Source organism: Fukomys damarensis, unplaced genomic scaffold, assembly GCF_012274545.1.
Source record: "Fukomys damarensis isolate Sample0158 unplaced genomic scaffold, DMR_v1.0_HiC HiC_scaffold_39, whole genome shotgun sequence".
Lineage (NCBI taxonomy): Eukaryota > Metazoa > Chordata > Mammalia > Rodentia > Bathyergidae > Fukomys > Fukomys damarensis.
Genome location: NW_022900951.1, coordinates 59,822,292 through 59,836,619, shown reverse-complemented (window position 1 = coordinate 59,836,619; position 14,328 = coordinate 59,822,292).

Sequence of the window (14,328 nt, the reverse complement as noted above, 5' to 3'; positions counted from 1 at the left end):
GTATTTCAGTTAAAGAAATCTCTGTATGAACATTAAAAATAGGGAATCCTAAAATAAAACTAAAAAGGAAAGTAAAAGAGAAAAGGCAATGATGTAAGATTAAAATAATCTTTAATTCTGAAGATGAAAATTGTCCCTTAACATATTTAAATTGCTTCTTGCTCTTATAGCCTTATTCTTTTTTTCATTAGAGAATACTTTATTAGTTTCTGTAATCAAACCCATGTAGATATGACCTTACATATTTAATACAGTGCGTTACCCCTGTACAAATGGAAAAAAAATAAAAATAAAAATAATTAACATTTCTAGACCAATATGACTAATTACTTTTGATGACTCATAAGAACCAAAACAGCATACTTAACAGTCTTAAAGTATGTATTTTCAGACTTATATCCAATATACATCAGAAGGGGAAAGAAAGAACAGGTATAAATTGCTGTAAAGGATCTCTGTTTTCCCTCCTTATTATAAAACCAAGCTTGAGGCCTTTTTTAGTGTAACTTATCTTTGGAAAATAAATCAAACAAAATCCTCTATCTTGATTGGTCCCAAGCTCAAAAAGTATAATTTAAAGGTGACGTTTTGCGGACAAACATCAAATTATTTATATTAATTTGACATGTACTATATGTACATGAGGTCTCTCTTGTGTACATTTGGAAAGAAATAGAGAAAGAAAAGAAGCGAGAAAATATGGGATCCTTCTTAGCTCTTGGGGGTCAGGCTGCCTAAGTCACCCAACTCATCCCTAGGTCACACAACAGAAAAGTATTCCTCAAACTATGGTCAAATCATGGGTGTGCTCCAAACTGGGATCACATTACAGGCACACCCCAAACAAGGGTTGGGCTATGTGTGCAGTACTCATCAAACAAGGGTCACGTCACAGATGCACCTAAACTGAGGGTCAGCCTGTGTGCTGTATGCCCCAAACTGGGCTCATACTGTGCGCATGCCCCAAACCAAGCTAATGCCATGGGTGTACCCCAAACTAGTGTCATGCTGACAGGTGTGTGGAGCATGCCCTAAACTGAGGTCAGGCCATGTGCTCAGCTCACCTAAGGCAGGGATCAGACTATATGTGCAGTCTGCCCTATTCTGTCTGATTATCCTAGAGACAGAACTAGCCTAGGGGACAGTTCTGCCCTATTTTCTACCACTGATTTAATCCAGGTGTCCCTCGCAGTCATGCACAAACCTGTTGCTAATGTCTAGAATAAGCATCTTTGTTCCTGGCACACAGCTATTCCATCCTTCAACAAAAGATCAGGATAGCATGAAAGAGTTGTACGCAACAGCTTGCTTTTTTATTTTGAAATATTGCCTTAAAGATCTTTATATCTAGGGACCTGTAACACACACAAAGAACTCATAGAGAGGGTTTAGTCCAGAGATGTCATTTATCAACTGCAAATCACATACTATTTTAGATAGGGAGATAAAGTTGAGGCCAAAATGATAAGAATACCAGAACTAATAAAATGGAGGAAGGAAGCAGAGAAGCATTAGAAAAGAACCCTGAATAGCTCCAGAAAAAAAAAAAACAACTATTGAAAGGGCTCAAGATGTGGCTGTACGATCCAGGAAGGTCATGGAAGACAGCTGAGGATAGGGATGGCACCCTTCCTACAGGCCTGTGGCCCTCTCCTACTGGCTGAGAAAACAGAGCTCACACACTTCTCCTCCTCCCTCCCATGTGGTGGGACACACTAGGAACTTCTCCAAGAGCCAAGAGAAAACTTCCCCAGGTCCCTTTAATTTCTCCACTCTCCAGCTCCCCGTTTCTTCCTGATAACTAATATCAGAAAAATGATAGGATTTGAGTATTCTGACAGATGAAAATTTGAGTGGGAGAGAAGGGACAAGAAGGGAATTGTGGCCTTGTTAGGAGAGAAAGGAAAAAAGTAAACAAATGGGCTCCTTGGATTGAGTCTACCAGAGCCTGAGGATAATTAATGCCAGTTATCACCTGAATGACCAATTTAATCTGCACAGCTTAGGATATACTCCCAGCCACTCCAAAAGAAGAGGTGTGCTATTAGGTGGGCCAAGCTTATGCCCTTTGGTTTTTAAAGAGAAAGATTAAAAGAGCAGTTTAAGGCATCTCCCTTTATCTAACATATTTAGGACCCTAGAATGTGTGTCATTTAAGGAAATTATTTCCCTTGGGTGTTACCCCAAAGACCGGTCTTCTCTATAGCATCTCAGGACTGGGTTTCCCATGATAGTTGCATGAGAGTCTTTATGTGTGCCTCCCTGGTGAACAAATTTTAGTTCTGTCTTACCCAGAAATGGCATTATGTTAACCTGAGGGAGTGCCTAATGAAGCTACTATATGTCATAGAGAATATTTCTAGTATCTCTTCCCATTTCTGTTAGAGGGATCAAGCAACTCTTGTCTTCATTGCATTTATGTACAAGCACTTATTTTCTAGGGAATTGGGAGTCTCTAACTGCTGGAAAGTAAAAAACAAACCAAAACCTTGAGGCAACAGATGTTTGTAGACAGGGAGAGAAAAAAGGAGGAATAGAAGAGATAAACTATGCCTCAGAGGGCAAGAGGTTTAGGGAAACAGAAGAGAAAAATGAAAAACCTTTTGGTGGGACTTAACAAAGTTGAGGTCCCAATGCCCCCTTTTTTTTTAATCTCGCTGCTGACTCACCAAGAGAAAATGTCTCTGGGCTGTGTCTGAGAGGTCCCCAAAACTGAAATAAGAAACTTAACCCACTATTTTTTTGGAATAAGTTTGCATGTCTGTTGATTCCTGTTGCAGATAAAGAATTTTCAGGATGCATCAGGAAAAGGCAAAGGAAGTGTTTATTAGGCTGAAATTTAGAATTCATTTAGGAGTAAAGTGTGGATGCTCAGAGAAATTAGACACATTATTTTCTGAAACACTGAACATTATATTTCTCTCAAGGGTGGGGGGAGACCTGAGAAAAGGTGGCCCACTCCCCAGAAGGTTATCAGTCCACTGTACAAGTATGGGCATGTTTTGCATTGAATAGTTCATTTAAATATTTTTTGGATTTTCTTAGACTGTTCCTTTATCTTAGGATCAGCCTCCTTCTGCTCTTTACTTTCTCAATTAATTCAATTTAAGGGTTTTAAGCATTCCTGAGGAATTTTGGTTCTAAAGGGTCTGGTAGAGAATAAGCTTAAATTTAGCCAAAGGATTACCAAAAGATTGCCTTAGGTAAATTTGTCTGGGTCCTGGAAATTGCAGTCTTCTTAAAAGTACAATTTTAGTTATGATTTTCTTGTTTTATTTCTACCCATCTTTTATTTCTTCTATCCTACCTCACTATCACAGCCTGACTAGCACCCCCAGTGGTGGGGACTCCAACCACACAGCCTGGGCTATATCAGCTACATCTGCTCCACTTCTGGGGTCTTTCTGATTTAGGACCGTGGAGATTCTAATACCTAATATGAAGACACTTTAATTTGTTTTAAGACCCAGACTGAATATAGCATTGCAGCCTTGCAATTTGCAAGCACTGCAGCATTTCTGTTTGAAAGTGTTTCAACAGCTTTGTTTTTGACATACAACCATGAACAGATGTGGCACTTTCCTAAATACCATAGAAACTATAATGAGGTCCTAAAATCTGATTCTTTGCATCTGTCTAAATTCAAAAGAAGATGTGGTTAGTCCCACAGGTGATTTGTTCCTGACCTAGTCACTCTGCACCTGAGCAATACATTATTCCTATATTCAGTCCATCAACACACAATTTGAGATGCAGTGCAACAATTTTAACAGCAGAAGCAGAGGCTGTGTTGCCTAGCAAATAATCACAGCCAGAATTTTCAGGAAATATCTGCATTATTACAAATGTGAATATTACAAGACTTTACAAAGAATGTTTCCCTCCTTCTGCATCCTGGGTTGTTCCCTCTGTTAATGCCCTCATACCTCCTCTTAGGTATTGAAAACACACACACACACACACACGAGTCCACCTCCGTATATACTAGCTCTAACATGCCTCTCACAGAAAATCAAAAAGTCTTCTAACTGGCTTTCCACTTCCACTTTCTATATTTCCCTAAAATTCATCTTCAACATTATAAAGGCCACTGACCCATTAACACCTATATAGAAATATGTTGCAGGAGTTTGGCAAAGGTTTACATGGAAAAACCAAGTGGGAAGATGCTTTATTACACATTTTAAATTAAGCTTTGTGATTTAATTATAGTTGTAACATGCAGTCGTAAAAAATAATACTGAGATATCCTAGATACCCTTCACACAGTTTTCCCCCATGGTAATAACTTGGCAAAACTACAATACAATATCACAACAGGATATTGATATGGGTACAGTAAAAGGTGGGATATTAATATCACTATAAGGATTCTTTCTATTAATAGAGAGAAGCAAGTAATCAAAAACTGACATAGGGCACCAGGTAATCCAAATAAACAAAAATAATATAAACAAGGGAAATATTATAATATTTAATATTCATATAATTTCCAACTTGCAAGATATCCAAAATGCAAGTTTTTGTTCTCTAAAACTGAAGAATGAATTCTAGGAACAACAGAGGCTAAGAGTATGTAAATTTGGTTGAAAGATAACTTCTGTCTAAGAGAGAGAGAAGACCGACCTTAAAGTGGGTTAACCAGGACATGATTTCCCAGGAGGTTTTTTGTTGTTGTTGTTTTGGCTTCTGGTTTTTGTTTGTTTGTTTGTTGTTGGTACTGGGGATTGAACTCAGGACCTTGCGCTTGTGAGGCATGGTTTTATGGAGCAAAGCCACAAGGTAGTGTGGATATAAAGTGGGGTAAAGCTATATCCAACTAATAAGATTCAGTGGGAAATCACAAGGTGGGCATCAAGTGGGACAATACTATGATCAAACAGTAAGATTATAGATACAATCACCTAGTTAATATTGATTAATGCTGATTAAATAGGAAATCAAGTAAATAGCAAGTGTACACAAAATGAACAAGGTATTTCTGGACAGGAAATCTAGTAGGGAGATTAACACCTATTTAGAATATCAGTCACTGCTATTTGTCTCTAGGGGAAGTAAGTGTAGCACTTTTCTTTTTTATATATAGTGCAGACCTTCAGTAAATATCTTTTGATTGCTTTTCATATTGACTCAAGAGCCAGCTTTGTCTAGCTGCCTACAAGGTATCTAATTAACTTACCTATGTACAATACTATTTGCTCTTTTGTACTTGTGCCCATTTCTTTACTGCTCCCAACCCCTTCTTAGCCCTAGGAACTACTAGTCTGTTTTCTATTTCAAAAATTTTGTGATTTTAGGAATGTTATATAAATAGAACAATATATTGTACAACTACTAGGATTGGCTCATTTAATTCAGTATAATACTCTGGATATTCTTCCAGGCTTCTATGTAAATCAGCCATTCATTCTTTTTTATTCCATTAAACTGTACCACAGTTTAACCATATACCTTTTGCACAAGATCTGGTTTGTCTCCAATTTGAGGTTATGACAAAACTGCTACAAATATGCATGGTCAAATTTTTGTGTGGACTTCAACTTTCATTTCTCTGGGATAAATCCTCACTTTGTCATATAAAAGCTTCATATTTATTTTGCAAAAAAAATTGATAAATTGTTTTCTGGAGTGGCTACATCATTTTACATTCCCAATAACAATGTATGAATGATCTAGTTTCTCCCCATACTCACTAGAAATTGATATTGTCATGATTTTCTATCTATTATGACACATATGTAGTAATATCCCATTCTGGTTTTAATTTACCTTTCTTAAATGGCTAATGATATTAAATATCTTTTCATGTGCTTATTGGTCATTTGTATATCCTCTTCTGAAAAGTTTCTCTTCATATCTTTTGCCCATTTTCTTAACAGTTTTATTTAACTAGTACATCTTGAGAGTTTTGTTTTGTTTCCTTCTGCAGTGTTAGGGTTTGAACCCAGAGCTTCCTTCAGGCAAGTGCTCTACTACTGAGCCAGCCCATTGAGAGTTTTTTATGCATTCTAGATATTATACCTTCTTGAGAAATTTTATTTAAAAATGTTTCCCAGTTGTAGCTTGACTTTTTGTTCTATTCATATGATCCTTTGCAGAACAAAGGTTTTACATTTTAATGATGTCTGATATATCAATTCTGCTACCTGATATCTCACTGCTTTCAATAATTTTTTTGTCTCATTTCCAGAAGTTTGATTATGATGTTCTGGGGTTGTGTGTGTGTGTGTGTGTGTGTGTGTGTGTGTGTGTGTGTTTTGTTTGTTATTTTTGTTTGTTCTTTTAGGGGACTCTATCCTGTTCAAGCCAATTTGAATTTGTAGTTTATGTCTGCTGTGATTCTGATGGGCCTTCCTTTGCATGACATTTGTTTCTTTTCTCTAAGTGCTTGTACTATTTTATTCTCCTGTTGGGTTTCTGACATCTTGATAATTATATGTCTAAGTGTAGACTTTTTTTATCATGGCTAGTTGGAGTCCCATATGCCTCACTTATCTGTATATCAAATTCTTGTCTCTGTTTTGGAAGTTTTCTGTCATTAATTCTGTGAACAGTTTTTTTATATCCCTTGTACTTTCTCCTGCTTTTTCATGGACTCCTATCAATCTTATGTTATTCTTTGTGTCATCTAGGAGCTGTGGGATAGATTTCTCATGTTCCATTACTAATTTTTTTTTTGTACCGGGGATCTAACTCAGGCCTTTATGCTTGTGAGGCAGGCTATGGAACCACTGAGTTAATCCCCAGCCCCCATTGCTATTTTTAAGAGATCCCTCTTTTCATGGTCAGTGACTACCACCCTATCTTCTATATCTGTTATTCTGTCTTCAGATTGGGTCAGTCTGTTATGTATACTTTCAATAGAGTTTTTCATCTCCTGGATATCTGTTTGAATCTGTTGCATGGATTCCATTTCTTTCCTATCTTAGACATTCATGGTTTCCATTTGTTTCCTATGCTGGGCATTCATGGCTTCTGTTACAGTCCTGAATGCATGTATATTTTTTTATATGTTTCTGTTCTAGAGTCTCTAATCATGTCTTTCATTGTGTGCACCATCTCAGTAGTTATGGGAAATTATTTCTGTTTTGAATTTTTCTAAAGCCTCATTCATCTGTTTTGTTACTTCCTGTGCTATCATTCAGGGTGTCCCAATGGTTGTTTATCAGACTTTTCCACCTCCCTTCCCCCAGAATTTGTTTTTGGTGAGCTGGCAGCCATGTTTTTGCTTGTGCCTTGCTTGGATATCTTCTCATTTCTATTTTTGTTGTTGTTACTGTCCTTGGTTTAATTCCTGGATTAATACTTTGATCTTCCTATTATAGCTTGCCTTTAGCATTTGAGTCTAATGATTCTGTGGCAATCTCTTTTTCATTATACCAGCAAGGACAACTGATTAGATCAATCATAACACCTTACCCCTAGTGATACAGTCAGCAGCACAATAGCATCCAGCACAGCTTAGAAAATGACAATTTGTGGTAGTTATTAATCTAACATCTTTAACCATGTGAATTAAATCAAAGTCAAGGCTGGAGCTCAGGATAATGGCCTTTATGACCCACTGCGCCTCTGTGGTGTGAATCCCCTTGCCAGCACAGCCACAAGGCTGGAGGTATATATGGGAGGGAGCTGAAGAGGCCTGCACGTACTCTCACAATTTTGTTGCTGAAGCCCCGGTGGTGGGGCTGGGGTAGTCAGCAGCTCTGCACAGTTCCACCTGTCACTGGTCCACTGCCTTGGCCTGGGGGGTTGGTCTGTGGTAGTAGGCCAGCTCCATGCAGTTCTGCACCTCTTGTGGTCTGTTGCAGAGGCCCAGGGCAGTGGGGCTGGTTAGCAGGCCATCTCCACATGGTTCTGCCTCTCATGGCCTGCTGCCAAGGTCTGGAGGTAGGGGGATGGAGCTGGTATAGCAACTCTTTGAGTACTGTCTGAGCTCCATCTTCTTTCTCCTCTTCTGAGACTCTGATGACATGAGTATTAGATATTTTTCATAGTCCCACAGGCTCCTATAGTTAATATTTTCAGTTTATTTTCTCTATTTTTTTTTTGTTATTTCCAGTTCACTGACTCTTTCCTTTGTACCTTCCATTTTGGTGTTGACTCATGTATTGAACTTTTAAAATTTGGATTGTTGTATTTTAAGCTTAAAATTGGCATTTGTTTCTTTATATCTTTTATATCTTAAGCTAGTTTCATGTCTCAAGAATGTTTATAATTTCTTGTTGAAACACTCTTATCATGTCAGCATTAGAACTTTTATCAGATAATTTTAATATTCATCATCTCAGTGTTGATGTCTACTAATTATCCTTTTTTCATTAAGTTTGAGATTTTTGTAGTTCTTTGTATAGTAAGTGATAATCAAAACCTGTACACTTTTTTAGTTTTTGTTATAAGGCACTGGATATTATTCAAACCTCCTACTTTAGTAGGGCTCTTCTGACACCACTTTAGCAATAGAAGGAGGATGATGACCATTGTTACTTACAAATGTGGGTAGAAGTCCATGTTCCCCACCTGGCTTCTATTGCCATAAAAAAGGCAGGAGTGGGACTTAAGCTTCTTCACTTTGCTTCCATTTATTCTTCCTAGACTGGGAGGTATAGTTGTATCTTGCTACTTGTCCAACAAGTAGCATCTAATAACATGGGGGTGTGCTCATTATTACTGAGTAATAGTGAGAGTTCTAAACCTCCAGTAGTCCTCCGACATCACCCTAGAGTGCATAAGTAAGTGCAGGGGTTCCTCCTCCTTTCCTGTCAGGTTAGAGCTCAAGGGCATGCTTGTCACATGATCTACAATGATACCATGGGGAGGTTGTTTCTGACCAGTAGGGACCAAAGTCCCAGCTCTGAACTTTGTCTTCTCAAACACTATCTTGGCAGAGAGGAGAAGGGGCACCTCATAATTCCAGTGTGCAAGTGTAATTCCAGGCTCTACTGACAACATGCTGGCAGGGAAGCAGGTGTTGCTCCATAATACCTGGATGGAATGAAAATCCATGTTCCATATAGATATCACCTTAGCAGAAAAACTAAGATTTTTTTTTACAGTCTGGTGAAGGTAGAGTTCTAAGCTCCCCATGTATCCTTTTTGGTATTGACTGGGATGATGCACAGGTTTTACTGTGGGGTTTGATTGATAGAGCAGTATTGCCTAAAAGTTTTCTGTCTTTCCAGTCTGTCCCTTTCTAGAAAGAAGTTCTGTCTTATCTTTTGCTGTTTTGGTTTTTTTGTTAATTATCCATCTACATTTCCATGTGTCTGGTTTCTTCATCTGCAAGTCTATAATATGTGAAGCAAAAGGAACTCAGAGAACTAACCATTTTTTCTTGGGACCTCTTGCTTCTCTGCCTTCACTGTATCTTAAAAGAGATCACTTGTGTTTATATTATAAATTGTGCCTGGGGTTACTGTTCATGTGCTGCTCAGTAGGAACAATGAGGAAAACTATGATTACTCCATTTTCCTGAAATCAAAGTTCATCTAAATACATTTCTTAACCTATGAATATTCATCACATCTGTGACTACTTGCATTTTCTTAAAGTCCTACAAATCTCAATCTATCACCTTCAACTTGAAATCACTTTCATTTACATTTTTGTAACAGCAATTCATGTTGATAATCTGAGCATTTCCATCACTTCCCAAATGAGTTCACTAATCCCTATCTTCTCATGGAAGACATTTTCCTTTTCTTTTCTTTTCTGTTTTTGGTACCAGGGATCAAACTCCAGCCCTTGTGCTTGCAAGGCAGGCACTGGAACCAATGAGCTAAACCCCTGGTCCAATGAAGACATTTTTTATGACTAAAACTATGCATTCTTTTTTTTAATTGAGTTTATTGGTACATTTTAGGTATACAGTACAGTTACACTCATTATTGGGATCTTGTACCTCTACATGACAGGTCTTGGTTCTCATTTTTTCCCCTTGTCCCTGCCCTCCCTTCACCCCCTCCTCCCCTCCCCATTTACAAACATTTTATTTCCATTTTTTCATTTTCTCATATGTTTTATTTTCCCTTATTCCCTTTCCCCTACCTTTCCCACTTTCCCTACACCTTTAGCCCTTTTCTTCCTATTTCACATTGACTTCTCAAACTCTTTAATGAAATTGAAGGGGAAGTAATACTTCTGATTTTATTCCTGGAAGCAAGCATTATTTTGATTCCAAAAGCAGGGAAAGACTCAAACAAAAAAGAGAAGTACAGGCCAATCTCCATAATAACTACTGTCATTTGGCTAAATTTCAGAGCCCTGGAAGTTGGGTATTTTCTCTCATTCTTCAACATTTCCTCCCACTCCTGTGGGCTTCCCTTGGTTAATGTCCTCAGATTGTACTTAAGAAAAAAAGCCTTACCTCATTCTGAAGTATCTCAAAACCAACTAGAAGACAGGCCTCAGAAATGCTATATTATTCAACACCCTCCAACAAAATCAACAGTTTCACCTACACTCCCTGATTCATTCTACCCCATCCTCCAATCTACCTAGGCAAGTATTTTAGCCAATGAATTTATAACCTTTTCATTGTCCTGACCTGGGAAAGAGGAAATTTCCAAAATTTTATGTAATAAATGGAGGCAGATTTGTCTAAGTGAACATTACATACATTCTTGAGTGAACTATAGCACATCTTCTAGTATACTCTGTTCTCCATTCTCATAAGCCTGGTTATCACATGAATATAGATATTTTACCTGAAAGGACTATACCCTTCTCTCTGCTATCACTTCCATATATAAAGAGTTTTCTTGACACAGCCCACAGAGCTCAACAAATACACAACATGCTCCTATATCATTGGTTTCTAGGTAATTTGTGTTAAGTGGCATTATACCACAGTACTGGAATAATTTAGTGAAAAACTAAATAATTTTTTATTACAGACATTGATGAAATTAGAAGAAAACAACACCGGGAAATATAAAGTTATACAGGGCATGGGAATGACAGGTGAGGGGGAATCATCTTTTAATTAGAGGGGTCAGACTGAGCCCCTCTGAGAGCAGATATCAATCAGGAGGTAGAAGCAGGGGATAAGAGATCTTTTAGGAGAGCTTTGAGGAAAAGGTGAAGAGCAAATGAAGACTTGGGGACAGAGTCTTTCCCAAGATTGGGTAGTAATACTTATAGAGAGGACAGCATTTGTTATAGGTCACTAAAGCTGTGACCTGAAGCAGGGTTCCAGGTGGAACACGGTGGAGAGAGCCTGTTCACAGAGACATCACTGAACCTGGCAAGGCTGCTTCCTTCATTTCCCTAACCCAGGCAGGGGACAAGCTGTATATTAGCTCTGTCTCTACTATGAGTCCTAGTCCAGGAATCCTCTCACTGCTCTCACTTTCTTTGCCTGGATCTATTGCCATTTTCTGATGACAAATATCCAGTCTACATTCAATCTCCTACACTGTTGTCCCAGTGATGTTTCTAGTCACAGAGCCACATCACTCAGCACCATACCACAAACACATAAGCTTTTAATCAACTTCCACTGACAAGATAATATACTCAAATCTCCTCTAATGAACATTTAGCTTTTCTAGGAGGAGCATTCCAGAAGAGCATTCCTACTTGCTAGCTCTCCATATATTTCTCAATCATTTTACTATTTGACCAGGGGTGGTGGGCGGTCACCTGCTGGAGGTAGGGAGATAGCAAGCCAGAGATGCAGGCTGATCCGCAGCCTCCCCGCCCCCAGTACCTCCCCCACATCGCTCTGCCATAGGGATGGGGCTCACGTTGCCACCCCTCAGCTGCTCCCAAAGAAGCAGCTGCCACCACAGCAGCCAGCTCTGAAGATGGGGGATTTCTATGACCTCAATCACCCAACCCCCGAATGAAGAAAATGATGCTTAGCCAACAAAACGAGAAGCACTGACAGCAAGCCCTACAAAGAAGTGTATAAAAGCTAATGTTCATAATGCTGGAGAGAGAACGGAAGCATAGTACTTGGTTAAAGTACTTGGATTTCAGAATCAGATACCAAGATTTGAACACTAGTTTGACCTTGGACAGGACATGGAGGCAGCCATGGTAGTACAATAAAATGTCTCTTACTATTTAGCCAAAGGTTCTTTTCAGAAGCTCAGTACCTAAAATCCTTTCCCTTGGATGAGGAATTCACAGATACCATAAAGTTGGAATTTACATCATTATAAGACCTACTTTTATTTTTCCTTTGCAAGCAGGGAAAACTTTTTAAGTCATTTGATAAGACATTAGATTAATAGCTTTACCTTGGAATGTTCACTTGGAAGGAGTTTAAAAACATAATCTCATGCTGTTTTAATTTAGAATTTATCTTGTAAAGACATCAGGCCTTGGCTAAACCTAAAATATTTCAATCAACATTTTATAAGGTATATTCACTTATACATTTTATTAATGACCATCCATTGTGAAATTTACTCATATTATCTTTTATTTTTCACCTTGAATACTTATTTATTCCTCCTGTCAAACTGCAACTTTGTACCCATTGACAAATATCTCCTCATTTGCACCTCCAGCTTCTGGTGATTAATACTCTTTTTAGCCCTTCTATAAGTTTGATTATTTTTAAATCCACATTTTCTCATTTTTGTTCATTTCCCTTATTTTCTTTCCCCTACCCTTCCCACTTCCCCTACACATTTAGCTCTTTTCTTCCTATTTCACATTGTCAATTATACCATTAGGATCTTATGCACAATTATAGTTTTTCACACCAGAGAAACTAAATGAGAACATGCAATGTTTGTTCTTCTGTACCTGGCTTATTTCATTTTGCATGTTGTTCTCCAAGTTTGTTATGGCTTATGTCTGGATGTCCCTCCAAAGCCTTATGCACTCAAGGTGGGAGTTTTGGGAGGTGGTTGGATTTAGGGTCTGTGATGCTGGGATAAATTTTGTGATGTTGGGATTAAGTTGTGTGATTCTGGGATTAAGAATGTATGATTAATGCTGGGCATGGTGGCTCATGCCTGTAATCCCAGTACTCGGGAGGCTGAGGCAGGAGGATCGCTGTGAGTTCGAGACCAGCCTGGACTACATAGTGAGTTCCAGGTCAGTCTCAACTACATAGTGAGACCCTGTCTCAAAAAAAAAAAAAAGAATGTATGATTACTAAATAAGTCAATTCATTGATCTAGCATAGTTCTGGGAATGAATAATGGGAAGGCCCACCCAGAGTGTGGGTTTCACCATCCAAAATGTGTGTAGCCTAGAAGGGATAAAAGGGAACAGCTTCTGCTGATTCTGCTGCTACTGGTGCTACTTGCTGCTTCAGTGTCTCTTACTTGCTTGCCATGGGCTATTCTTTGCCATGCCACCTTGCCTTGGAGACAGCCAACTATGGACATAAATCACTACAAACTGTGAGTGATAATTCAGAACCAGAAGAGACCTAGAATAGCAAAAGAAATTCTACACAACAAAGACATGGCAGCTGGTATCACAATCCCCAACTTGAAACTATACTACAAAGCCACTGTGATAAAAACAGCATGGTACTGACAAAGAAAAACACCTGATAATCAGTGGAATACATTGGAAGATACAGAAACAACTCCAGATGTACTCAGCTACTTCATCTTTGACAAAGGAGCCAATCATACTCACTGGAGGAAAGATAGCTTCTTTAACAAATGGTGCTGGGAAAACTGGCTTTCACCCTACCAAAGATTAAAACTAGACCCTTATCTTTCACCATGCACTAAACTAAAATCCTACTGATTTTAAGATCCAAATATTAAAAAAGAAACACTAAGGCAAAGATTTTATGAAAAAATCCTCAGTAGCACAGGAACTAGCACAAAGAATCAACAACTGGGATCTCGTCTTATTAAAAAGCTTCTGCACTGCAAAAGAAAGCACCAACAGAGCTAAGAGACAACCTACAATGTGGGAAAATATTTTTACCAGCTACTCCTCAAAGGACTAATATCTAGAATATATAAAGAACAAAAAATCAGACCCCCCAAATATAAAGACGCAATTCAAAAATGGGCATCTGAAATGAACAGACTTTTCTCAAAGAAGTAATAGCAGCAAGTAAATATATGAAAAAATGTTCAACATCACTGTTCATTTGAGAGATGCACATCAAAAGAACACTGAGATTCCACCTCACTCCAGCAAGAATGGCTGCTATCAAGAAATCAACCAATAACAAATGTTGGCATTGTTGTGGGGAGAAAGGAATCTTTCTCCATTATTGGTGGGAGAGAAGACTGGTGCAACCACTGTGGAAATCATTATGGAGATACCTTGAAGAAATAGGATTAGAGGTTTCATTTGACCTAGCCATCACTCTGCTGTGTATCTTTCCAAAAGAATTAA